General features: G+C 38.3%; 1 long non-coding RNA gene across 3 annotated transcripts; it reads right to left on the bottom strand.

The window, feature by feature from the left end:
• Positions 1-1001: 1001 nt before the first annotated feature.
• Positions 1002-6652, bottom strand: LOC125536553. 3 transcript variants are annotated; one of them, XR_007295076.1, is made up of 3 exons: positions 6198-6652; positions 4768-5076; positions 1002-4159 (listed from the first exon to the last, which is right to left on the bottom strand). It is a non-coding gene; the product is annotated as an uncharacterized LOC125536553 (long non-coding RNA). The 3 variants fall into 3 exon arrangements; XR_007295075.1 differs by having other exon boundaries at positions 4870-5076; positions 6198-6650; XR_007295077.1 differs by lacking the exon at positions 6198-6652 and adding an exon at positions 5175-6190 and having other exon boundaries at positions 4870-5076.
• Positions 6653-8571: the final 1919 nt, after the last annotated feature.

Raw genomic sequence — 8571 nt, 5'->3', positions numbered from 1 at the left:
GCCTCGTGTCCTTCCCGAACTACTTCTTATTTTCCTATTTTCTTAAATACTAGTTGACCCGTTGCGCCAAATGGCGCAGAGACCCGCTAAAGCCATGTTGTCGATGAAAATAGTTTCATTTTGCAAGAACCTCTTCTATATTGGCAGTACAAAGCTCATGTGTTAAACCATGTTATATTGAAAATATGGTTATCATGGTGCAAAATCTGAGTTTAAAAAATTATATTTGTATAACATGTACAAACCAGCTAAGTAAACATTGTTTTAGTTGAAAATATGGTTATCGTGATTAGATATCTGAGTTTGAAAAAAACATATTGAAAAGAAAATTCATGCTTTAGTTGGTTTAGTTGTGAGCAAGCACATATGGTAACAAATTTAACCCCTCTTAATAAAACAGAATGAAGGCTTGCGTCTACAATAAGATGCATAATAACTTTACCCCTTGTGCCAAATGGCACAAGGTCTCATTTCAAATAAAGAGTTATTTGACAATAAATGCTTGACAAATTGGCAACAATAAGGATCCTTTTAATAGTGAAAATTGAGAGAAACATAGCTTCAAACTATGTAATAGAGTTTTCAAAATGATGGCATTCTCTCTATATAATTTTGCTATGTAGGCTGGAACTTAGGAATCCATGTCACGTTTTGTCCTTGATACGTTGTCCGTAACTCTCCCTCCCACTCTGGATCCATAGCATTTTGTCCTTCATAGCCCCTTTATAGGTCAGATGCAATGTAATTCCTTCATTTTTTAAAGAAGCTGAACAAACAATGCCTTGCACCACATTTGTCATCTCTTTAGTGATGGATCCACTCTATAGCCATATCTTATCTTTTGAAGGCAACTGGACAAACAATGCCCAGCGCCATGTTTATAACATGTTGTTCTACTGTAATAGAAGTGCAGACATGAAATGAGGAATCAATTGAAGAAACAAGGACATATTGGTCTGCTGCAATGGAAGGCAAACCAAGATTGACAAGTACCACACCAGGAACAAAAGTTTATAACATAGATAGAAGTGACAATAAACAACAAGTTTTTCAAGATTTACAATGAACAACATGATTTGGCTTCTTGCTCTTAAATAGAAACAATCTGCAGCTCTAAAATACACTCTCTTATGGGAAGTAAAACTGATAATGCTCACCTAACATGTACAAAACCGAGATCAACCATGTAATTATTGCCTGCTAGATTAGTATTTTAGTTATCCTCGTCCAACAAAGAGGAGTCCATGTTTGCAAGAACTATCACTTCATTCATATTTCCCAGCAAAATAGGGTCAGATGCAACACTTATAAACCATTGTCTAATGGTAAAGGAAGTAATGAACTAATGAACACACAAATTCTTAAATCAACCTCCACAACATCATCTGCAGAAAACTTTACAAAAGGAAAGGGCGATCTCTTTTATCATACCAGAGGTACATCAAGTATGTTTCATTTGCATACAATAGAAAAAGAGGCTTAACCCAACTGAAAGGTGGACAATCCAGAAAGACTGATGAACATCAACTATATTGACTTTTGTAGTCCAGGCATACCAGAAGTACCTAATTCAACATCCAGATTCTCTAAATTTGCCTAACAAGAAGATAACAGAATATATGTTAATACACTAAATGGCAGTAGGGACTATTCGAAAGGATATGTGGTCTAGATGCAACCTAGATGCCCTCGTCAGTACAAGCAGAGGTGGTCGTCATAGTGACATCCAAGGATGGTCGCTCAGAACTAATGATTCATCGCACATTAATTACTAAACCACCGTCGCTAGTTTCCTAATCGGGCTACAGAGCTCTTTCTATGTCATCAATCTCAACTACTGCATCGTCCTGACCACTGTCACTGCCAGTCAAATCGAACCAAAAATCAGAAATATTTAGTGAGAAACGACACCTGCTAAGAATGTCCGTGAGCTCACAGTATTATTATGGTGACTGCCTTATCAAAATAACGATGTGAATTAACTGCATCTTTATCTTTATAAACATTTTTTCAGGTACCTCAATATTCACAACAACTATCATGGTCAGGTGTTTAATTTGAGCAGGAAAAAAAGCTGGAATATGCACGAGTAAAAATCTACAAATGCAGGCAAATCAAAATATTCTATGCATTAATAGCTTGAAACACTACATAGCTCTTTCTCTGCCATCAATCTCAACAACTGCGTCGTCCTGACCACTGTAACTGCTAGTCAAATCAAACCAAAAATCAGAAATATTGTAGTGAGAAATGACACCTGCTAAGAATGTCCGTGAGCTCACAATATTAGTTTGGTGATTGCCTTACCAAATAACGATGTCAATTAACTGCATCTTTATCTTTATCAACCATTTTTCAGGTACCTCAATATTCACAACTGTCATGGTCAGGTCAACTTAGGTGGTTAATTTGAGCAGGAAAAAAGGTGGAATATGCATGATAAAAATCTACAAATGCAGGCAAATCAAAATCTTATCTGTATTAATAGCTTGAAACACTACAGTCCTATATTATTGCAGTCAATACCTTGTCTCAAACTGAACTATATGTAGCAATTTTAACTGCGTACCACAGCAAACATCACCAACTATTTCGTTGATTGGATTCTCAGGATTAGCAACAATGAAAGGTGTGTGCAGATGAGCGAGCCAATAACATTTTACCAGCATGAAAAAAAAGAATATACGCATAAACTGGAAGACACTTCAGACCAGTTCCAAATGCTTCTCTGGGTCTTACATCCATCGGTTAATCCGTGAGAAGGAGAACGGAGAAAAACAAAGTGCAGATCTTAGTCTCTAAGGCATTTCATCAAGCACGTAAAGATCTAAAGATGAAGCGGTTCTGGATTTGGGTTGGGAAATTGGCCGAGCAATTATGACCAGGTTGCACCAATAAGTCCTTGCCAAGATGTAAATTATCCGGTTAATAGAAATGGTATACCTTCGTAAATAACCTACCCTATTTAAACAAATAAATTTGTAATATGTTATTAATCGAGACAAAGTGAAATGGCAAGGTCTTCAGAAACATCCAGCCGACAGTCTCAAATTGGAGGCTTGAATTAAAAAAGGATCTTCAACTACTTCAACACAAGATCAAAGACAAGTATTCCACCTTGTTCAAGCAGGCTGTCAGGTAAATTTTTAAATGATTCTCATGTTGCCCAAAACTGAAATTGGATAAGGGATCTGCCCCATTAGCTTAGATCTTTTTTCTTTTGTTTTTGTTTTATCCTTTCCCTTTGTAACATGTTGTTTTTTAATGAAAATATACCATAGAACTATTGTTCTATGATTTGTGGTTCAAAAAAAAAGTGAAATTACCTAAAGGCTATGTCCATCTTCTTCAGTCCTATTCACACTGAGAGGAAATAACAGAAAACTCACAAACATGACAAAAAATAGATCTTCTTGAGTCCTATTCATATGTTCATATGTACCAATGGATGGTTTTTGTATATAAATAGAAAACTTGAAGGCACATGTTCTAGTTTTCTTTATTTACCGGAACACCATAGAGATCACATGCCTATAGTTTGTCGTGCAAGATTCTGCAAGTTAATACCTAGAGCGACATTTCACTACAACAATCAATGGATAATGTATTTGACTAAAGTAGTACTATTATAGTGTCTATATTGCATCTTAAGAATTAATTGGATGTTTGTACAACAAATACTACTCATGAGCGTAACTTCCGCTCTAATTCTTCACCAACTTATCGAATATTATTCTAAAAAACCAAAGCGACAAATCTTGTTATTGTACATATGAGATGGCTTAAGTCCAAAGACTATATCATGCAGTGGCGTCTTTGTCATGTCATTGTCTAATGAAAGTGAAATTTCCATCAGTTCTACTAACTCATCACCAACTTCCTAAAGATCATTCCAAAACCCCAAAGTGAAGAGTTTTTTTACTGGAAATATGAGATAACTGAAGGAAATAGAAATATAGACTATCCTAGGTGGCAAAGTGTTTGGCTTGTTGTCATGTAATGTCAGATGAATGTTTTATGTACAACTATAGGTTTTATATAGCATTTAGTAGCACCGGGCACAACATACCTTAAACACGGCAATGTCCGATCAACAGCAGGAACAAACCACACAGATACATGTTATTTCCTTGATCACGGTAGCTAACCTTCACATCACCTGCAAGAGAACCATTAAAATATGGGTCCAGAAATCAAACGGGTATACGACCCAAAGAAGGAAAAATATGCATGTAACTTTGCACAAGATATTGAATGAAAGATACGATAACATCAATCTACAAATACGACTATGTATGGATTAACAACACTAACCACTGTATGTCTGAGTGAAAAAAATTGAATCACCAATGTAATTTGTTTATATAGCTATCAGGCTACAAACTACAATGCACGGATTGTCAAAGCTAATCTCTATGCGCATCACGTATTGAACAAGCGGGAAAATAATTAGTGACATGCATACAAAAAATTGGTCAGTATATATTAGATGAAAAATAGAAAGAAATAAAGAAAAATAGGAATCAACCTCGACACCTTGGGATTTGGATAATGTGGATATTCAATCTCAGCAGGACACTAAACCAATTCCAACTAATTTCCTTTTTGACATAAATTTTGGTGCAGATCGTCGCGCTAATTAGAAATCAAAGTTGTTAAATGACGAGATGAAGTTCAACAATGTCTTGAAAGTTTCCATGAGCATCATCACTATTTACTACTAACTGAAACAACAATGTATGAAACCAAAAAAACATTTTCTCTCACCTAAAACAAATTTGCTAATGTAGCCATAGCATATATGCAACAACCACTAGGCATGCATTTCCCAGAGCTGGCAACACTAACAAATAAGAGGTTGACACATACATGTGACAAGCTTCCGTCCCCTGCTGCTAGCAACATTAACGTCATTGTACGCGCTAGGGATTCCTTCCTTCATTGAAGTATGCAACTACCATCACCAAAAAACAAGGACCTACACCATTTTCCTCCCTCGTACATGTCACCCAACCTCGTCCCATTTTCCGACCTCCTTGATCTGCACCTCTACCATGGACATAACTCCCTTTATACCTGATGATGAGCGAATGTTAGAAGACGATGGGTGCACGAAGGAGACAAGGACAAAGGTTGGCAACATATATCAAGCAGAACCAAATAAGCAAGCTCACATTGACGAAGCAAATAATTCTTTTCACCAGAGTTCTCCTATAGCTTTGTCCTACTATCTTCTTTCCGGAACATATGCAGAACATCAACACAAATCACGACATTAAAATACATGACCATCAAGCATGAATTCCTTATCAACTTGTAATCCCCACAAACCAATGCCAATACCAACCCGAAAATTTCCATCACAAACACTATTTAGCCCCAATTTGAGGGACAAAGAATGAAATAGGGAAAAGGTTTGACCTTTTTAGGACTATAAACCAAATGTTGACCTCCTCTAAATTCTGAAGCGAAATGCAAACTTATTGTGTCTGCAACACCTAGCTAGCTAGCGCCTTGCTGCAGCACTAGCAGTCGTGGCAGCTTCCTCCGCTGTGAGCCATTGATGCACCCTGCTGATAACTTGATATACTCCTCTAAAGCCACATAAAATTAACATGTCCTTGGAAATTTGAAAAACAATTTACCACTCAAAAAACTTTGCAAGTAGCAACATAATATTATATTCAAAAGTACATTTTGTATGCCATGTTGAAAGACCAAGCTCATAATTCAAAAAAATATTTTCTAACAAATGAAGATGCATCTTTGAAAGTTTCTTAAAATGGAATTGGCAGGAAAAAATGCACTTGAATCTCAATGTTTTTTTCTAACAAATGAAGAGGCATCTCTGAAAGCTGCTGAAAATGGAATTGGCAGGAGAAAATTGCACTTGAATCTTCAGGTTTTTCCTTGAAGTTAGGTTAGTCTGCACCCTAGCAACACAAATTCAGATCTGCTATTGTTGCCGCGGGATCATTTGGCCCCATTTCATCTCCACCCCCTCCTAGTTGTGCGGACAACATCGGTCCGACAACTCATAATTTAGCCAAGATAAACATGTTGATTGTGACCAAAAGATTCACATCAAATCAAAGTACATCTAAGAAAAACTGAAAAAAATAAAATTTCTCTTGAGATAAACATAAGAGAGTCCATCTATACAAAGGACATAGAGAGAGGGGGTAGGTGAAGCTCACCTTGTCACCGGCATCCTCTCCCTCTTCCTTGGAATGGACCACCTCGGCGAGACCCTACTGTCCAGCAGCCACCGTCACTGCCATTCCCCCTACCGCCGAGAGCTCTCGATGAGGTGGACCAGGCTGTGTCGATGGATGAGGGAGGGGAATAGTGGCATCGGAGAGAGAGAGAGAAAGAGGAGGGACTGGCAGCGCCACTGCAGCCTTAGCCACCGAGGCTCCGGTGGGGTGGCCGGATGAATGGCGGCGTTCCTCACCTGTGGACCACCTCGTCCAACCGCTGTCACCAACCCCGTGCTCTGCCGCCACTATTTTTACTGCTTGTATGGGATGTAGATCCGGGGAGGAGGAAGGAAGCAGAAGTGGCAGGAGGAGAGGGTGGGAATGGATGCGGTGGCGGACAAGGGAGGAGGCGGAGGAGTGAGGGATGTGGCTGCTGTGGATTGGGGCTAGGTCACCCACGACGTCCGCGAGACGCGCGTCACATGGGGACATGTCCATTTGCACCTGTGAATGGTTCACCCAGCCAATAGGAAGGCTGGACGAGCCCACCAGTCATGGACCTTAAGATATTATAGCGTAGTGAAAACCAGAGTAAACACCAGAGGTTTAGATCGGGCGGCTGAGACACATTGGTTGACCAAAATGACTTCCATCGAACGACCAACGAAGCTCCAAATTGGGGGAGCCTCCTGGGAGCGAGTTGGCTAGCCTCTTTATTGATTTAAATTCCAAAACGGAGAAAAATTGCCTTTAGAACTGTTTTGGAGTCAGTTTACTTACCATACCACATACCTATTCCTTTTCGGAGTTTGAAACGTTCTGAAAAGTGTCTCTTATGTATTCCTCCGGGTTTACGGTTTCAATAACATTGGTTTCAACATTTATAGGATTACCTGAGATATAATGTTTGATTCTTTGACCATTCACCACCTTTGGATTTGTGCCTTCGAAGTTGTTGATTTTTATGGCACCGGAATGATAGACCTCCTTGATAACGTAAGGACCTTCCCATTTAGAGAGAAGTTTGCCTGCAAAGAATCTCAAACGAGAGTTGTATAGCAATACATAATCACCTACATTAAACTCATGCTTTTGTATCCTTTTGTCATGCCATCATTTAACTTTTTCTTTAAACAGTTTGGCATTCTCATAGGCCTGGGTTCTCCATTCATCAAGTGAGCTAATGTCAAAAAGCCTCTTCTCACCGGCAAGTTTGAATTAATTGAGCTCTTTACTGGTCCAATATGCCTTATGTTCCAGCTCGAGAGGTAAGTGACATGCTTTACCATAAACCATTGTATACGGAGACATACCCATAGGATTTTTATATGCAGTTCTATATGCCCATAGTGCATCATCAAGTTTCTTGGACCAATTCTTTCTAGATCTATTAAAAGTCTTTTGCAAAATTAATTTAAGCTCTCTATTACTAAGTTCTACTTGACCACTAGACTGTGGATGATATGGAGATGCAATTCTATGATTAACATCATACTTAGCAAGCATTTTACGAAAGGCACCATGAATAAAATGTGAACCACCATTAGAAATTAAGTATATAGGGACTCCAAACCTCGGAAAAATAACTTCTTTAAGCATCTTGATAGAGGTGTTATGATCAGCACTATTAGTTGGAATAGCTTCTACCCACTTAGTAACGTAATCAACAGCAACTAAAATATGTGTATACCCATTAGAGGAAGGAAACGGTCCCATATAATTGAAGCCTCAAACATCAAATGTTTCAATAACGAGTGAATAATTCATAGGCATTTCTTGATGTCTACTAATATTACCAATTCTTTGACATTCATCACAAGATAAGACAAACTTACGGGCATCTTTGAAGAGAGTGGGCCAATAAAAACCAGATTGCAATATCTTATGTGTAGTTCTATCTCCAGCATGGTGTCCTCCATAAGCTTCAGAGTGACACTTGCGTAGGATTTGTTCCTGTTCATGCTCAGGTATACAACATCTAATAACACCATCTACTCCTTCTTTATAAAGGTGTGGGTCATCCCAGAAGTAATGTCTTAAATCATAGAAAAACTTTTTGTTTTGCTGGTATGTGAAACTAGGTGGTATAAATTTAGCATCAATGTAATTAGCATAATCAACATACCGTGGAGCAGTGCGAGAAACATTTATGACAGCTATTTGTTCATCAGGAAAGCTATCATCAATAGGTAGTGGGTCATGAAGAACATTCTCTAATCTAGACAAGTTGTCTGCAACAGGATTCTCAGGTCCCTTTCTATCAATAACATGCAAATCAAATTCTTGTAGCAGGAGAACCCATCTAATAAGTCTAGGTTTAGCATCTTTCTTTTCCATAAGATATTTAATAGCAGCATGATCAGTGTGGATA

This window comes from Triticum urartu, chromosome 2, assembly GCF_003073215.2.
Source record: "Triticum urartu cultivar G1812 chromosome 2, Tu2.1, whole genome shotgun sequence".
Classification (NCBI taxonomy): Eukaryota; Viridiplantae; Streptophyta; class Magnoliopsida; order Poales; family Poaceae; genus Triticum; species Triticum urartu.
This window is presented reverse-complemented; position numbering and strand designations above follow the sequence as displayed.